Raw genomic sequence first — 17,870 nt, forward strand, 5'->3', positions numbered from 1 at the left:
AAAAAAAAAAAAGAAGATCCATCATCCCCAAACCCCAGGGCCTTCAAGACAACTGGAAAATCCTTGAGTGTGTCTAAAAGGAGACCTCTCAGGGAATAATGTAAATGTAAGTGGGTGGGCAAAGAGCTTTACCTCCCTAATGAGGGTTATGGTACAGGATACTATTCCAGGGTGACTTTGGTGAGAGGTAGATGCGGATTCGTGGAGTAAAAGTCAGAGCAACCACAAAAGAATTAATCAAACTTGTGACTCATGAAGATAGAATTATCTTTCAAATCATTTTATTGAAAAACATAAAAGAGCAGATAAAGATAGATCAACAGCAAAGACTGCTCCAGAGAACTCCAAAGCAACCAAACCAATACAGTGTATAAAAGAACATGGGGCCATAGGGATAGGACAGAGGTCAAAGTAATAACTTGCTTTACATAAGGCCAAAGCTGGTTTGATCCTAGTTACTGCAACCACTGCTAGAAGTGTCCCTTGAGTAAAGAGCCAGGAGTAAGCCATGGACACAACTTGGTTGTAGAAAGAAAAAAAGAAAGAAAGAAAAAGGGAGGAAGGGAGGGAGGGAGGGAGAAAGAAAGAGGGAGGGAGGAGAAAAGAGGGAGGGAGAAAGGGAAGGAGGGAGAAAGAAAGAGGGAGGGAAAGAGGAAGAGGGAGGGAGGGAAGGAAGGATGGAGAAAGGGAGGAAGGGAAGAAGGGAGGAAGGGAAGGAGGTCGGAAGGGAGAAAGAGGGAAGAAGAGAGAAAGAAAGAGGGAGGGAGGGAGGAAAAGAGAGAGGGAGGGAGAAAGGGAAAAAGGGAGGGAGGGAGAAAGAGGGAGGGAGGGAGGGAAGGAGGAAGAAAGGGAGGGAGAAAGGGAGGAATGGAGGGAGGGAGAAAAGGAGGAAAGGAGGGAAAGGGGGAGGGAGGGAATAAGGGAGAAAGAAAGAGGGAGGGAAGGAAGAAGGGGGAGGGAGAGAGGGAAGGAAGGATGGAGAAAGAGAGGGAGGGAAGAAAGGAGGAAGGGAAGGAGGGAGGAAGAGAGAAGGGAGGAGGGAAGGAGGAAAGGAGAGAAGGAGGGAGAAAGGGAGAAAGAGGGAGGGAGGGAGAAAGAGAGAGGGAGGGAGGGAGAAAGGGAGGAAGGAAGGGAGGGAGAAAAGGAGGGAAGGAGGGAAAAGGGGAGGGAGTGAGGGAGAAAGCAAGAGGGAGGGAAGGAGGAAGGGAGGGAGAGAGGGAAGGATGGAGAAAGGGAGGGAGGGAAGAAGGGAGGAAGGGAAGGAGGGAGGAAGGGAGAAAGAGGGAAGAAGGGAGAAAGGTTTGCTGGAGGAATAGAGGGAGGGAGAAAGGGATAAAGAAAGAGGGCTGGAGGGAGGAAGGGAGGGAAGGTTAAGAGGGAGAAAGGGAGAAAGAGGGAGGGAGGGAGGGAGGGAGGGAGGAAGGAAGGGAGGGAGGGAAGGTTAGGAGGGAGAGTGGGAGGAAGGGAGGGAGAAAGAGGGAGGGAGGAAGGAAGGGAGAAAAGGAGGGAAGGAGGAAAAGGGGAGGGAGGGAGAAAAAGAGGGAGAGAGGAAGGGAAAAAGGGAGGAGGGAGGAAGAAAGGATGGATGGATTAGGAATCCCATACACTTTATTGTTGCCTATTTTGCTATCAGATCTTTGGTTGCATCTTTTCTTCTTTTGCTGTGGTTTGATCAAATTTGTGCTGAGTAGATAAAGGACTCCTTGCATTTACAAAACAAGGATGAAGCAGAAGCACAAGGGAGAATTGTGCTTAGACTTCTGCAAGTAGACTTCTTTAATTTCAGAGACGTCAGGGGTAGAGACGTTAGAGACCAGATAGGATGAGGCGAAGGCATCTCATAGCAGCATAGTTTGGCTTTCCCAAGGATCTTGGGCTGGAGGTACATAAGGCAGCACCTAGCAGCAGCATTGCTTCTGGCAGCAGCACTTCTGCTGGCAGCAGCAGCCCTTCCCGCAGCCACAGCCACAGCTGCAGCAACAAGGCCTGCAGCAGCAGGTGCGGCGGCGGCAGCAGCAGACCACGGGGGTACTGCAGCAGCCCCCACAGCAGCCACGGCAGCAGCCGCAGCAGCCCCCACAGCAGCCCACCCGGTAGCACCTGCAGCAGTAGCAGTCGCTACAGCCACCACAGCCACAGCCACCGCAGCCACAGCCACCACAGCCGCAGCCTCCACAGCCACCGCAGCCACCACAGCCACAACCCATGGTGTTAGTCGAGAGGATTCAGGAGAGGTGAGGAGGTTGTTTGAGGAGGTGAGGGAGGATAAGGACTCTCTGCTGGGGAAGTCCCTTATATACCAGCCTATGGCTTGGATAGCTGACACATGACCACTTCCTTGTTTCTATTTATTTGTTTTTATTTTAAAAAATAATATCTTTATTTAAGCACCATGGTTACATACATATTCATAGTTGGGTTTGTCATAAAATGTACCAGTACTCTTCACCAGTGCAATGTTGCTATTTATTTCAGTTTTCATTGGAAGCCTTAAGCTCTCTCCACTTATCAGACACAAACCTTGATTCTCATTCTCATTTTCAGTTTAGATGAATTCATCTGTTCCACCCAATGGGGACATCAAGGGAATTGGCCAAGAATCTATTCCTATTTCAAATGCTACTAATCTTATTTTTGGGGGGAAGGGGGTCACACCCGGCAGCGCTCAGGCGTTACTCCTGGCTCTATTCTCATAAATCACTTCTGCAGGCTCAGGGGACTGTATGGGATGCCTGGATTCGAACCACTGTCCTGCATACAAGGCAAATGCTTCATGCTATCTCTCCAGCCCCAAATGCTACTAATCTTGAAACAGATGAGTTCTGGGTATCCATCTTCTCTTTTACACTATACTTGATCACTAATAATTTCTCAGGGGAACTGAATATTTCCCTGATGCCTCTCCATGGAAATTTTCTATGGGTCCTTCCTATGGGACAGTGAGAACTCAGAACCTTAAATTAAGAAGGTCACTGCTATTGCCAGTGCCTGTCTGGATGACACATGCAATGAGACGTTCTTTGAGTGTTGGGCTGAGGTTTGGCTATCTCACAGTTCTCAGAAGGAAAAAGGATATCTCATACCCCCTATCTGGGTAGGACAGGAGAAGCTGCTTCGGTAACAATTCCCCCACAATAAGTAATCCACACAGATATGAAGGTTATAGCAGGCAAGAAAACTCACACTGCAAGTTGTTTGTTCACCCACAAGTCAGTCACCCCATCATAAGGAACCACAAGTCTAGATGGCAGCTTACAGCTAAACTCTCCTGCCTTCCATTTATTGAGATCCAATCAAAGTCCCTCCCCAGGGGAGGGGAAAAAGATGAAAAGCAATGGGAAGACAAGACCAACAGAAAATAATTAGGATACAAAGGAGAAATATTTGATACAAATGGGAACTATTTCAAAGGCCTCAAATTACCTCTTATTTTCCCCTTTCTAATTTTCCTTTTTTTTTTTTTTTTTGGTTTTTTTTTGGGCCACACCCGGTGACGCTCAGGGGTTACTCCTGGCTATGCGCTCAGAAGTTGCTCCTGGCTTCTTGGGGGACCATATGGGACGCCGGGGGATCGAACCGCGGTCCGTCCTAGGCTAGCGCAGGCAAGGCAGGCACCTTACCTCCAGTGCCACCGCCCGGCCCCTAATTTTCCTTTTTTAAGTTCCAGGAGTCAGCCAACTTTATTTCACAGTTCTAATCGCCATGTGCATTTCCTTACTTGGCTTCCAGGCTAAGCCTTTTTCAAGCAGCCACTTTTCTGCTCCTTCTCTGGCTCTCTCTGCCTCTGTCTCTCTTTCAGCTGCTTTTCCAAGCTTCCTTGCAGACTTTCTCCCTTTGCTGACTTTAACTCTCCTTCTTATCCACTCTCTCTCCACAGACTCCTCTACCCGCCCATTCCAGGTGTGATGGTTCTGATCCCCTTCAGGTGGAATAAACAAGAAGTTGGGGGGGGGGGATACCCACAGATAAGATCAGAGAGCCCAAGCATTTCCATACTAGAGACAATCTATATCTGTCTTGGATTCCTCAGCTGTGAGTTCATTCAGTAAATACAGCCACAAGACTGGGAAGTGAAGTCTTCAGATTCCATCTTCTCCTTGAATGTACATCTCAGAGTTATTCTTTCTGCATGACTCATGATAGTAGGTCCAGTCCTTACCCATTTCTTAAGGAACAGGTGACACGCTGGTCACAAGCTATGGTTTCAGATGCTCAAGGAAGTCTTTGTTACCTAGAAAAACCCATCATATGACCTCTGGAGCCCTAGCTCTTAGAATTCTGTCCTACATTCTCTTTTAAATGCTTTGGTGTCAAGTGGGAATATTGGCTGTTATGTAGAAAAGTGCATAAACTCGTTCCCCACAGAATCAAAAGTAGAACAGTGGTTTTCAATCTTGATAGTCTCGGGACTCCTTGTGCTCTTGAAAAACATTGAGAGCTCCAAACAGCTTTTATTATATGCCTCTAACCTGTTGGTTCTTATTGTTTGAAAAATGAACCCAGAGACATTTTAAGAGTAAGTATTAATATATTGAAACAGAATATGGGGGGCTGGAATGATAGCACAACAGATAGGGCTCTTGCTTTGCATGCTGCCAAGCTGGGTCCAATTCTCAGCACCCCATATGGTTTCCTGAATCTGCCAAGAATACTTCTTGAGTGCAGAGCCAGGAATAGGTCTTAAGCACTGTCAGGTGTGATTCAAAAATTAAAAATAATAGAATATTAGATACTACACATTCACACAGCAGTACATTTTTTTAAAGAAAAGTCTTTTTTTAAAAATATGGTAAGAAGGGGCTAGAGCAGTGGCACAAGCGACAGAGCATCTGCTTTGCATGCACTAACCTTGGACGGACCGTGGTTCTATCCCCTGGCATCCCATATTATCCCCCAAGCCAGGAGCGATTTCTGAGTGCATAGCCAGGAGTAACCCCTGTGCAGTCACTGGGTGTGGTGCAAAAAAACAAAAAAAATGTGTTAAGTAGAAGGACCTTGTTTTGCCTTTTTATTTTATTTATTTATTTTTGCAAATCTCTGATATTTGGCTCAGTCCAATAGGAATAGGAATTCTCAGTTGGACCCTCTGTGATCTGTTGTTTTTGTTCAAATACCCAAAGAAGACAGGGCCACACACATATTTGCAGGTGAAAAAGAAAGATTTTCTTTCTACTCTGGTGTGGAGAAGGAGATGGCTGGTGGATTCTCAAGTCACACTTGGAAGAAAGCTAGGGTAGAGAGACAGAAGATTTGAATTTCAGTGGACACCACCTTTAAAAATATCTCATACTGGGCCCGGAGAGATAGCACAGCGGTGTTTGCCTTGCAAGCAGCCAATCCAGGACCAAAGGTGGTTGGTTCGAATCCCGGTGTCCCATATGGTCCCCCGTGCCTGCCGGGAGCTGTTTCTGAGCAGACAGCCAGGAGTAACCCCTGAGCAATGCTAGGTGTGGCCCAAAAACCAAAAACAAAAAAAAAAAAAATATCTCATACTATGTCCCCAGATCTGAGGCCCAGTCTGGGTTCCAGTCCCAGCAATGCCAGGCCTCTCCCATGCTCTTCCATCATGACTGTGAACTGCAACACTGAAACCAGAGGGTGACCCTCATGCCCCCTACAGCAAGTGCAACAAAAATACCAACCACAAAATCTCAGCAGCTGTAGCTAAGCACTGGCTGTACAGATTGTATAAGCTATATAAATGACAAGCATAATGAGAGCTGATGATTATTTGGCAGAAATTTTGTTTCTTTATTAACAAGCCTGCTGTTTTTTGTTGTGATTATTTTTCAGTGGTACATATCCCTGCTCATTATTACTCAATGGATTATCTTTGTTCTGATTAGAGAGAGGTGTGGATATTCAGGGGCTGCTCCTGGCTTTGTGCTCACTTCTGGCAGTGATGTGAAGACCATGCATGCCAGCGTTAAACCAGGGTTATTTCCATGCAAAGCAAGTACCTTAACTCCTGTTTATCCCTTTATCTTTTAAAAATAAAGTCGAGGGTGGGAACAATAATACAGTGGAAGGGCATTTGTCTTGCATGTGGCTGATTCAGGACAGACCTTAGTTCCATCCCCAGAGTCCCATCTGGTCCCCTGATCCAGGAGGAATTTCTGATCACAGAGCCTAAGATTCACAGGGTGTGGCCCAAAAAAAAAATAAATAAAGTCCAGATTCCCCAATATGGCTAACATCTACCCTTGCTTTCTTCTACCTGGGGTGCTAAGGTGACCCCTGTCATCACAAGGAGACCTTGGCAGGAGAGTTACAACTGTGGTTCTACTCATGGCACAGGCATTAAAGACTGCACTGTGAATGGACACACACAACAGCAATAAGGTAATGAGGAAGATCCAAGAGGGCAAGAAGAAAGGGGACATTATTTATTCATACTGCTTCTTGACTTGATGATCAAACCTCAATAAAGTGCAGGAAAAACGTGGAAATAAATGGGAGAAATAAATGAGTGAATGAATTTTGATGAATTATAATACCAAATTATAGAGTAAAATGCTTTGACAAATCTTTTAAAACATTGTCAAGAGAACAGAATATAAGTCCAAACACAGATTCAATGACATTGAAAACATGAGGTGTGAGACATGAGGAAGTATGGGAACATTATTGATGGGATTGATGTTGAAATATTATATGCCTAAAACCCAACTACCAGTAACTTTGTAAATAATGGTTCTTTAAATAAAAAAATTTTTAATAAAGCAATAAAACAAAATATAATGAAGAGAACACTAGATATTGTTTCATTATTTTAAAGATAATTATTGTTATTATAAGGAAGATTTCTAATTGGTGATTGGTGTCAACTAGGTTTACTGTAGTCCTTTCACAATACTGGATTATGTTGTATATATGAGATAGCCTTTTAACTAGCTCAGTAAACAAATTAAAGATTAAAGATTGATTACTTGTATTTATTCCTGTTTTGTTTCTTCACTTCAAAATAAGATAGATGCATTGTGCAGAGGAATTTGTTCATAGTTTTTGTTTTTACTATAGTCCGGCCCACCAACGATCTGAGGGACAGTAAACTGGCCCCTGTTTAAAGTTTGAGAACCACTGACTTACAAAATATAAAATTGATAACATCAGAGCATAGTTAGCACAATTTTTGCTTCTTTTGATCATGAAAGCAATGAAACTTTGTAAAAGATACAGGGACCGGAGTGATAGCACAGTGGTAGGGCATTTGCCTTGCAAGCAGCTGCCCAAGACGAACCTTGGTTCGATCCCCCACCATCCCATATGGTCCCCCAAGCCAAGAGCGATTTCTGAGCGCATAGCCAGGAGTAATCCTTGAGTGTCACCAGGTGTGCCCCAAAAACCAAAAAAAAAAAAAAAAAAAAGAAGAAGAAAAAAGAAATAAAAGATACACAGAAACAACAAAGAAAAAATATTATCCACACTCATGACTTACTGAAATAGCATTCACGTTGTGATGCATTTAGTGGCCACATTGCAAATTTCTTCCAAAAGTCTGTGTACATAAATGCTGAGAGACAAAAAGCCGTGCTTCTGCTGCATCACCCCGTGGTATGCAGCTGCCACTGCACCCGTGTTGCTGCAGCTGTGGACTTTGAACAAAAAGGGCTATTGTCAGAAGCAATGCTTCTGCCAGGGAGGTGCCAGCCTCTGGGCAAGCGATGCAGCACTGCTGGGAAGAGCTTTCACCAATCTTTTCCTTTTCTCTTTCTTTGATTTAGAAGTCACTTAAGGGGAAAATAATTTGATACCGTCTTTGCCATCACATCACACACCAGTCCATTTCCCAAGACCCTGCTATCAATGTGATTTATGAAAGAAAGAGCAGCAGACTGCTGAGAAAACTCATGTATTTTAAATAGAACTTTTTTGTGTTTCTGAATTTTTTTCACACAAGTTTCATGCTTTAATTTTTTTCTCATGCACACACAGTACATGAACTTTTACTATATGCTTATGTTCAGATGTTCTGTATAGAGAAACTAATATGGATTCGGACAATGCTTCATATATCAATTGAATAACTAGCCACCAAATATAGGTGGTTAAAGATCTTTTTACTTTTATTTGTTATCTTGCTATGAAAGGATCTTTTGTGCTCTGCAAATTCATGCAAGCAAAACAAAGAAATCCTTGTTGAGAAGAATTCATTTATTTGGGGGAATAAATTGGGAGAAATTCATTGATCTCTATTGTCAGGTTCATTTATTTTATAACAGTTGTGCCATTGTTGTATCATCGGCTCAACATCCAGAGCCCAAACATTGTTAAGAATCACAAGCAGAGCTAAATTTCTTTACCCATTTTTTTTTCTGTCTGTGTTGAGCATTTCTTTGAAGTCATTGAAAATGCCATTGTTGGGGCTAAAGGTAAGGTGCCCGCCTTGCCTGCGCTAGCCTTGGATGGACCGAGGTTCGATCCCCCGTGTCCCATATGGTCCCCCAAGCCAGGAGCAACTTCTGAGCACATAGCCAGGAGTAACCCCTGAGCGTTACCGGGTGTGGCCCAAAAACCAAAAAAAAAAAAAAAAAAAAGAAAATGCCATTGTTCATTTCCCAAATGGAGCAATAACAAGGTCAATTGTCATCATTCTGGCAGATATATGGGTAGTTTAATCCCAAACAAACTCATTACTGAGAAGGGTAAAGGCCATTCCCAAAACAAATGGTTATTTGTTTTGTGTCCCCCCACTCCAAATTTCAATTTGCCTTAGGTTTTTCCCTTTCTTCTCTCATTTGGAAATTTATGGCTTTGACTCAAAGGGTAACAGAGAGGGAATTTTGGAAGAAATCAAGATAAGGTGAGGCAAGCAGGCTTGAACTCAGAAACTGGGACAGAAACCAGGGGACAGGTGTGTGCAGGTTTTCTCACAGTTCACTGATGCCAGGTTAGAAGGCTCATGACCAAAGACCAAAAAGCTCATTCCCAGCTCTTTCTTTTGACTCCAGCATCACTCTTTAAAAAATGGAGAAAATGTTTTGATTTTGTTAGCTGGGTTTTGAGGACAATGCTCCACTTCATTCTCAGAAAACACACAATACAGATCCAAGATACCCAACAAGAATGCACCACATGTAAAAGCTTCACGTTCATTCATGAATCTTCATTCAGGGATGAAGATGTATGACATAACTATTGATATGTGGGCTCAAACTCAATAACAAAAATATTCCAGGAATGACCAGCTGTTTGGACCCAGGAGAAGTTTTCTTAGGTGTAGCTAAAAGAACACAAATATAAACTGAAAACATGTCTGCTTGAAGATTCAGGAAAGGATTTGATACCAACTCTGTGGCACCTTACCTTTTTCCCCTGGGGGAATTGTAGTCTTTTTTATTTGTTTTTGGGTCAACCTGGCAGCGCAGCGGTTACTCCTGGCTCTATGCTCAGAAATTGCTCCTGGAAGGCTCAGGGGACCATATGGGATGCCAGGATTTGAACCACCATTCTTCTGCATGCAAGGCAAACACCCTACCTTCATGCTATCTCTCCAGCCCCAGTAAAGTCTTATTTAAAAATCTACTTCCCTGTATTTTTTTGATAGCATGTATCTTTTTTATTTTTTCCTAAATTTATTTTTAAAATGCTTACATTTATAAAAGCCATTCTATATACATTAATTTATATTTATGGAACTATTCTTAGACATGCTTGGTTTTGGCTGATGTTAAGAATTCTTTTGTGTATATGTTAAATACAAGTTCATTGTTTCATATGCAGTTTGAAAATATTGTCTTATAGTCTGTGGAATTTTTCTTCTTTTTTCTTTTTTGGGATGTTACTTTGTAAGCTTTTAAGGTACATACAGGGTTGTATGCTTGCTTGATTAAGTCCCTGAGTTTGATCCCTTAGTCCATCTTAAAGTCAAAAGAAAGAAAACAATAAACTAAGAAATGGAAAAAATATATGAGAATACATCTCTTCAAAGAGGATATAAAGATGACAAATAAGCACAGTGGAAAGATGTTCAACATCATTAGAAAAATACAAATGAAAACCATAATGGGATATCACCAAAACTAATCAAGGATACAGAGAAATTGGATCATTTAAACATTTTATAAACCTACTCAAGAAAATATACAGCAGATTGTTACTAAACCAAATCTAATCATGCTACAGTTCAGAACTGCACTTAGTTCTAATCTTACACATCATCCACAAAAACTCAGAGCTGCTTAGTATTTTCTGTTAACAATAGTAAGCCCAGAGTGGAAACCATGGAAGTGCCCTTCAACAGATAAACAGGTGTATATCATCAAATGCCATAGCAAAGAATAAACTGCTGAAACAAGCAAAACCTGGATCTCAATGGAATTACACTAATAAAGTTCATCCACCCAAAGAATACAGAACTGTATAATTCCTACTATAAGACATTCTTGAAATGACAAAAGCGCAAGTTTGCAGTTTGAAGGGCTAGAAAGGAAGTGAGGGATCATGGAAGGGGTGGACAACGATGATAAAAGGTTACATGAAGGGGCCTATGCAACAGAACCTATTGTCCAAACCCAGAAATCTACACCTGTAATAAAACTGTAAAGAAATAAATATGCCTATGTAAGTGCAAGTCAAACCAGTGAGTTCTGAACATGGTCAAGCTAATGTCAGTTGCTCAGTTGTGATATTATATATTCATTATGCAGCATCAACTGTCTTTTCTGAACTAACGGTGTAGTTTCCCCCATTGTATTGCATGCTTCTTAGTCTAACGAGATTACAAGCTACATAGAAGCTGGGGAAAGATGACATCATGTCCAGGTGACATACCATCTTGCATTCCTTCATGCATCAGGTGTTGGATCTTCTCAATCCAGTCCACAGGCCCTACTCAGTCAGATCTCTCTCTACTTCATCAACCTTACTCTTGATTTCTTTAACTTTCTCAAAATACACCTTCACTGTTTTTGCGGCCTGGAAATATTTTCTGCGTCTTTGAAGAACAGGTAATGACTTCTTTTAATAATTTTTCAGAGAATATTTTAGTGGAATATTCTTTTTCAAGTTCTTCTGACAAAGAACAAAGATAAACTAAGCACCACTAAAAGGAACATACAGTAGATATTGTAGGGAAACATTGCTAATTCATCAAAATCCAGCAGGTAGGACCCAAATCTCCAAATAATTCTCCATGAGGGTAGCAGTCTATAGGACTTTATCCCCAAATCATCAGCTTTTTAACTATTTATCAGGCAGCTGGAATACAGTGTGAGACTTCTAATTCCCGCTGGCATTACTAGGAAGTCTTTTAAACTTGAGGTCAGATTATGAGGTTCATGAACAAGGAGGTGAGGAATTGAGATGGAAGATTCACATTGTAGAATAGAGAAAAACTCTATGGGATAGCATTTAAGGTAGGACATGGTGACTCAGAACATACAAGAGACTGGAAAGAGACTGGAATGCAATGGCATCTGGTTAGGCCATGTCAGCTATATATATGCTGTGCAGCTATCTGCCTGTCAACTTATTCAACCTCTCTAATCGCTTTTTCCCTTGTAAACTCTGAGCTCACTCTCACAAGGGTCCTTCTAACTCAAATTCTTCAGAGATGATGCGGTTTAACTTAAAAACATTTCTTATATATGTTAAAGAAATGACAAATTTCTCTTAAAGATCAGGTGGAGATGTTTGTATCTGATGTAGAATAAAAGTTCCCCTTTTTATTTATGTAATTAATATAATTGTTTACAATATGTGAAGTTGACTTCATTGCCAGGTTAAGCATATAACTGGAATAATTTAAGGATAGTCCAGAGATAGCATAAGAAAGTTGTCTTGCACATTCCCCAAATAATTTTCAATCCGCAGTATCCCAATTACAGCCCCAAATACCTACAGGTACTTGTGTGCAGACCCAAAAGTAAGCCCTCAGAATTGATAGGGTGTATCTCCCCCAATAAAAACAAGTTATTTAAGGATAAATAACAATGTTCTTATAGTATAGCAAATAGAGTGCTTGCCTTACGCACAGCAAACATGAATTCAATCCTTGGTACTCCATATGGTTTCCCAAGCACTATTAGGAGTGATCCCTGAATGCAGGGTCAGGAGGAACTCCTGGGAATTGCCAAGTGTGCCCCAAAACGAACAATAAAAATTGGGACAGATCAAAAAGAAATTTAGATTCTGAGCAAACAGAAAGGTGAAAATAAAGAATATATGATGACAAATAAAGGTAGTCTAGGATCATCATCATTAGTTGCAGGCTTTCATACCTCCACAGCTTCTATTGATAATCCTAAAAATTCAGTAATTTGATCCATATTCTAGAAATGGGGGGGGGAATCTGAAAAATTAAATCATCAAAGATGCTGAGCTTTCTAAGATGTGCCTCTGGGATGGGAATCCAAAATTGAGAAATTCTAATGTGGTCCCTTAATCATTGCACTGCCATTATCCCGTGTCACAAGAACAGTGGGGTACTGGATCAACATGGCCAAAGGGTAGCTGGGAATAGGCAGATGCCTTCCTGTATTCTAGCAGTAGTTACTATCATTGTTCATCCTTTCTGAATAACAGCCAATTTAACGGGAAATAAATGAAAGGCAGTTCACTTGGCTTAAGCAGTGTCACCAACCTATCACTTTAAAATTAGCAAAGAATGGAGGGGTCTAGCATGCAGATGATTCTAAGTCTGACCCCCCCACACACACACACACACCTCCTAACAACTCACAGTACACCACACCCAAGCCCTATCTGGTGTACCTCTTAGAAGAAATAAGGGTGGTTATGAGATACAGCACTTGCCTCACAAAATGAAACCTGAGTTTGATCGCCAGCTCAGCAAAAAACAGAACATAATTTAAGTAGCAGAGACATGTCAGGTTCTCTGTAACCTGGAAACAGAATCTTTATCTATACCCTGGCTTTTCTCAATACCACGTGTATCTCCTCTTCCTCTCACACATTCCTAACCCATTTTTACCTGACAGGGTAAAAATAGCAGTTGTTCTAGCTGCAGAAATGTCCCATCTGGTTCACCATCCCCGTGAGCATTGTTCTGTATGAGCTCTCAGAATTACTAACAAAGAGCTGTTATAGTTTCTGTTATGATTAGGCTGCTCATCACAAGAGCACAAGCTGGATAATATTCTCTAAGTGGCTGATGGCAAAATCCACTAGAACTATAGAATTGAAAGTAGGGAGAGAGGGAGTCACAGGAAAAAAAAATTTATCACCCATGGGAAATTAATCAAAGTAACTCTAAGATGATGTATACATTAGTTCACTTGTTAGATGAATGCGTGTGTGTGTGTGTGTGTGTGTTTCCAACCCCCGATTAAAACAATAACAACAACAAAACTAGAGCACACCACCTGCCAGCCACTGGTTTGGTGCAAATAAAAAAAGTATTCAAAAGAATCTACTACATACTGTTTCACCAATTTTGAAATACATATTTAAAATTAAAAAATTTCTGCCCTGCAATTTTAAATAATATGAATTGGTACTTACAAAAATTCTGTGCAAAAACCAAGATCTCTAATTACAGAAGACTGAATACAACAACCGTGACTGAGTAGAACTTTTCCTGGGACCATGAAGACCTTGAGGCTGGACAATGAGCATGCATTTGGTCTTACTTCAGTATGTTGCATGGATAGAGACATCTGTTTGTTTGTTTAAGGCCATGGGCATTTCCTTTCTAATTTTCCCAAAATTTACTGCTCCTACGCAAAGAAAAAACAAAAAAACTGCCATACCCACCCTCCACTTTTTAATTTTATTTATATCTTCTAGATAGGGATGCCCACGTTTTTCATAGAACCTTGGAACATGAATCACTTTGTTTTACCTCATATTTTCATATTTCTACATCTTTCTACAAATTGAAAAAAGTGAAAGAAAAAAAAAGTGGACAGGGCACAAGGGTCCAGGGACCAAGTGGTTTCAGGGGCAATGGGTGGGAAAAAATGGTCAGAACTAAATACCCAAGCCAAAGTCAACGACAATAGAATTAAGAGATCAAACTATAAGCTAAAAACACAGAATGGACCTATTATATTGGTAGACCGGGGGCTAAGGGTGCAGGTATGTGATGCATGCTGGGAACTCTAGTGGAGGAAGATAAACACTGGTGGTGGGAATGACCCTAATTCACTATCTTTATATGCCTGAAATACAACTATGAAGGGCTTGTAGTTAAAAAAAAAAATTGTGCTATGAAATGGGAGAAGCTAAAAGAAATACTAAATTTCTGTCTCCCATAATGTCCAATGTTGAATCAAGGAATCAAGGTGAAAAATAGCAACCAAATAGGCCAATTACTATCAAGAAAATTAAAATGCTAATAAAAAGCATCTCCAAAACAACAGCCCAGGCACAGGAGGGTTTACTAGTGAGTTCTTCCAAATCTTTTGTTTTTGTTTTTGTGTCACACTTGGTGGGGCTCAGGAGTTACTTCTGTCTTTGAGCTCAGAAGTTGCTCCTGGCGGGTTTGGGAACCATATGGGATGCCGGGATTCAAACTGAGGTCCGTCCTGTGCTGGCCACGTACAAGGCAAACACCTTACCGCTGTGCTATCACTGACAATTTTAAGGAGCTATATAATCATGACCAAATAAATCCCTACATTTCAGTTTTGTGGTGTTTGAGCTGAGACAGAGGCAGTGGCTGTGGTAGTGCTATTTCTACTACATAAAAATCTATGATGACACTCATGTCACTAACTTGGTGAACAAGTTGTCATATTAAACATGATGCAGTTTGATCTACAAAAACACATTTCATATTTTCAAGCAGCTAAGTTTATTTCCTCAATATTTAATTTCTATTCTTAACACTATGATGAACCTAAACAGCTATTCCAAATGGCTGACAGAAATCACATTTTACAAAGAGCTCATTTTTATAGTTGGGCAGTAGAAATTCTAAATTACCTGACCAAATGCTTGTTAAAGACAAAAAGAAATTAAATCACGGGAATCACTGACTCTAGCTTCGTGTACTTTAAAAAACTCCCACCCCCAAACTTAGTAAAAAAAAAATCATTAAAATATATATCACTTAAATTATAGATTACACTTTTTTTTTTTTTTTGCAGTTTTCTTAGTGAACTGAAAACTCAAAAGCTAAAATATAAGCTTAACGCAGGGAGGGGGGCAGAGTTGTGGTGGAAATAATGAACTAAAAAATGTTAATGTAGAGAACAGAAATACCGGAATAGTGACTACAATTGTATGAAATCAGACCGGGGTGCTAAGACTGGAAGATATTTCACTGTATGTTTTGCATTTCTATAGGTAGAGTAGGTAAAACCAAATTATAATGAATGTTTTCTTTACAACAAGTCAGATTAATGTGTCTCAGGAAGTATGTGTCCATGCATCATCCTTGGAGGGTAAAGAATAAGTACTGTAAGTAATAATAAACTGGAAGTCTGGAGCAATTAGCACAGTGGGGTGTTTGTCTTGCAATGCTGCCAACTAGGGTTCTATCATCAGCATCCCATGTGTTCCCCCAAGCCTGCCAGGAGTAATTTCTAAGTGCAGAGCCAGGAATAATCCGAATGTCTCTGAATATGTCCCCAGGCCATAATATAATGAAAAAATTTTTATTAGATAAAAAACTTCTTTTTAAAGAAATAAGTTTCTATCTCAAAAAGCAGATAAGAGTGGCAAGTCATTAATTTTTAACCAAAGAAACAGAGAAAATAAAGCTGAAAGTAGATGTATGTCACAATACAATAATACATAATATGACCAAAAAAGTTAATCAAATTCAGTATAATATTATGTAAAAAAATTTCTCCACCAGTATACCGTGGTGAGCAAGTACTAACTAAACTTATCTATGATGGTTAAGATTTAAGAAAAAAAATCCGTTTATAAATTTTCATCCAATACCTAAGATTACCTTCTGCACTATTAACTGTTCTCCATAAATATTAACACATCTCTTAACTAAAAGGATCTGTTCTTTCTCACTCTCTATACCTATTCTTTAGGTAGTTATCAACTATGACCAGAAAAAAATCACTAAAGAGAAATACGTGTGAGAATTAAACTATCTGCACTGTGATCTAGTGAGGAATAAAATTCAGAAATTATCCAAATCTTTTCTAAGAAATGAACTATTTTTTTGTTTGTTTATTGGTCACACCTGGCAACGCTCGGGGGTTACTACTGGCAGGCACGGGGGACCATATGGGATGCCGGGATTCAAACCACCTAAATCTGCTTCGTTCAAGGCAAAACGCCCTATGGCTGTACTATCTTCCTGGCCCCAGAAATAAACTAATTTTGAAAATAAGATGTACTTGTGGGACAATGAATTTTGCCACTATTAATAGGTATTTTCTCTTCCTAAAATAAATTCTAAGCAAACTTAAATAACAGAGAAGTCTCAAGACTACACTGAAACTACATAGGAATTTGAAGTTATAGATAGGGGCAATTGGTAAAATTAAATGGGCAATTATATAATTAAAACTATATCCTGCCTTCATATTCAATAAAAAAAATCGCATTTTCATATATCCTACAGTATTCAATTTAAAGAAATTATTTCTTAAATTGAAAAATATACTACGGGGCCAGAGAGAGAGCACAGTGGTAGGGCATTTGCCTTGCATGTGGCCGACTTGGGATGGACCCAGGTCCGATTCCCATATCCCATTTAGTCCCAAAAGCCTGCCAGGAGTGATTTCTGAGCACAGAGCCAGTAGTAACCCCTGGTGCTGCCTGGTGTGACCCCTGCCCCCAAAAGTACTAAATGGAAGCATAAGATTATAGTTTGAGGGGCTGGAGTGGTGGCTCAGCAGTAGGGTGTTTGCCTTGCATGCAGTTGACCTAGAATGGACCACGGTTCAATCCCCCAGAGTCCCATATGGTACCTCAAGCCAGGAGCATAGCCAGGAATAAATCCCTGAGCGTCACCAGGTGTGGCCCCAAAACAAAAACAAAATAAATTAATAGTTTGAGAGCCTGAAAAAATGTATTTTATTAATTATCTAATCTGGCAGAATCAAGTAATCTAAATATATACAGAAGGATAAAATCATTCGAACAATGTTTTTAGTAGAAGTATCTACAAATGTTCTTCAAAAGAACCTTATAATAAAATCTTGGTGTCGAGACTTCAGGAACACTTTTTAACAAGATGGCACTGAAGGCCAAAAAGGAAACTCCTGTACCTCCAAAAGCTGAAGCCAAAGCTAAAGTTTTGAAGGCTAAGAACAGTCCTAAAAGTGTCCACAGACACAAAAGAAGATCTGAACATCACTCACCTTCTGAAGACCCAAAACTCTGAGGCTGAGAAGGCAACCCAAATATCCGCAGAAGAGCGCCCCAAGAGAAACAAGCTTGACCATTATGCCATCATCAAATTCCCTCTGACCACTGAGTCTGCCATGAAGGAGATAGAAGATAACAACACACTTGTGTTCACTTTGGATGTCAAACACTGGATTAAACAGGCTGTGAAGAAGCTCTATGACACTGGTGTTGCCAAGGTCAACATCCTGATTAGACCTGATGGAGAGAAGAAGGCATGTTTGGCAGGCTCCTATGAAGCTTTGGATATTGCCAGTAAGATTGAGATAATCTAAATCAGGGGTCTCAAACTTGCGGCCCTCTGTACATTTTGTGTCCCTGCCCTAGAGGAATCTTTTCTTGTTTTGTTTTGTTTGAGTTGCTTGGGTCACACCCCCCTATGTTCAAGGCTTACTACTGACTTTCCACTCAAGGATCACCCCGACTTTGCCTCCTGCGGCCCCCAGGTAAATTGAGACCCCTGATCTAAATAGTTTAGCTGGTTAATCCAAAATACAACCCCCCCCACTCTAAAAAAAAAAAATCCTGGTGCCATTAAAATAGGAGTTAAGAGCTAGATAACCAAACAAAAACAGAATGTTTCATTT

The 17,870-nt window shown here is 40.7% G+C and overlaps 1 pseudogene; it reads left to right on the forward strand.

Annotated features, from left to right (window-relative positions):
- The first annotated feature begins 17,110 nt into the window (after nucleotides 1–17,110).
- Nucleotides 17,111–17,558, forward strand: LOC126001207 (60S ribosomal protein L23a-like; annotated as a pseudogene).
- Nucleotides 17,559–17,870: the final 312 nt, after the last annotated feature.

This window comes from Suncus etruscus, chromosome 2, assembly GCF_024139225.1.
Source record: "Suncus etruscus isolate mSunEtr1 chromosome 2, mSunEtr1.pri.cur, whole genome shotgun sequence".
NCBI lineage: Eukaryota > Metazoa > Chordata > Mammalia > Eulipotyphla > Soricidae > Suncus > Suncus etruscus.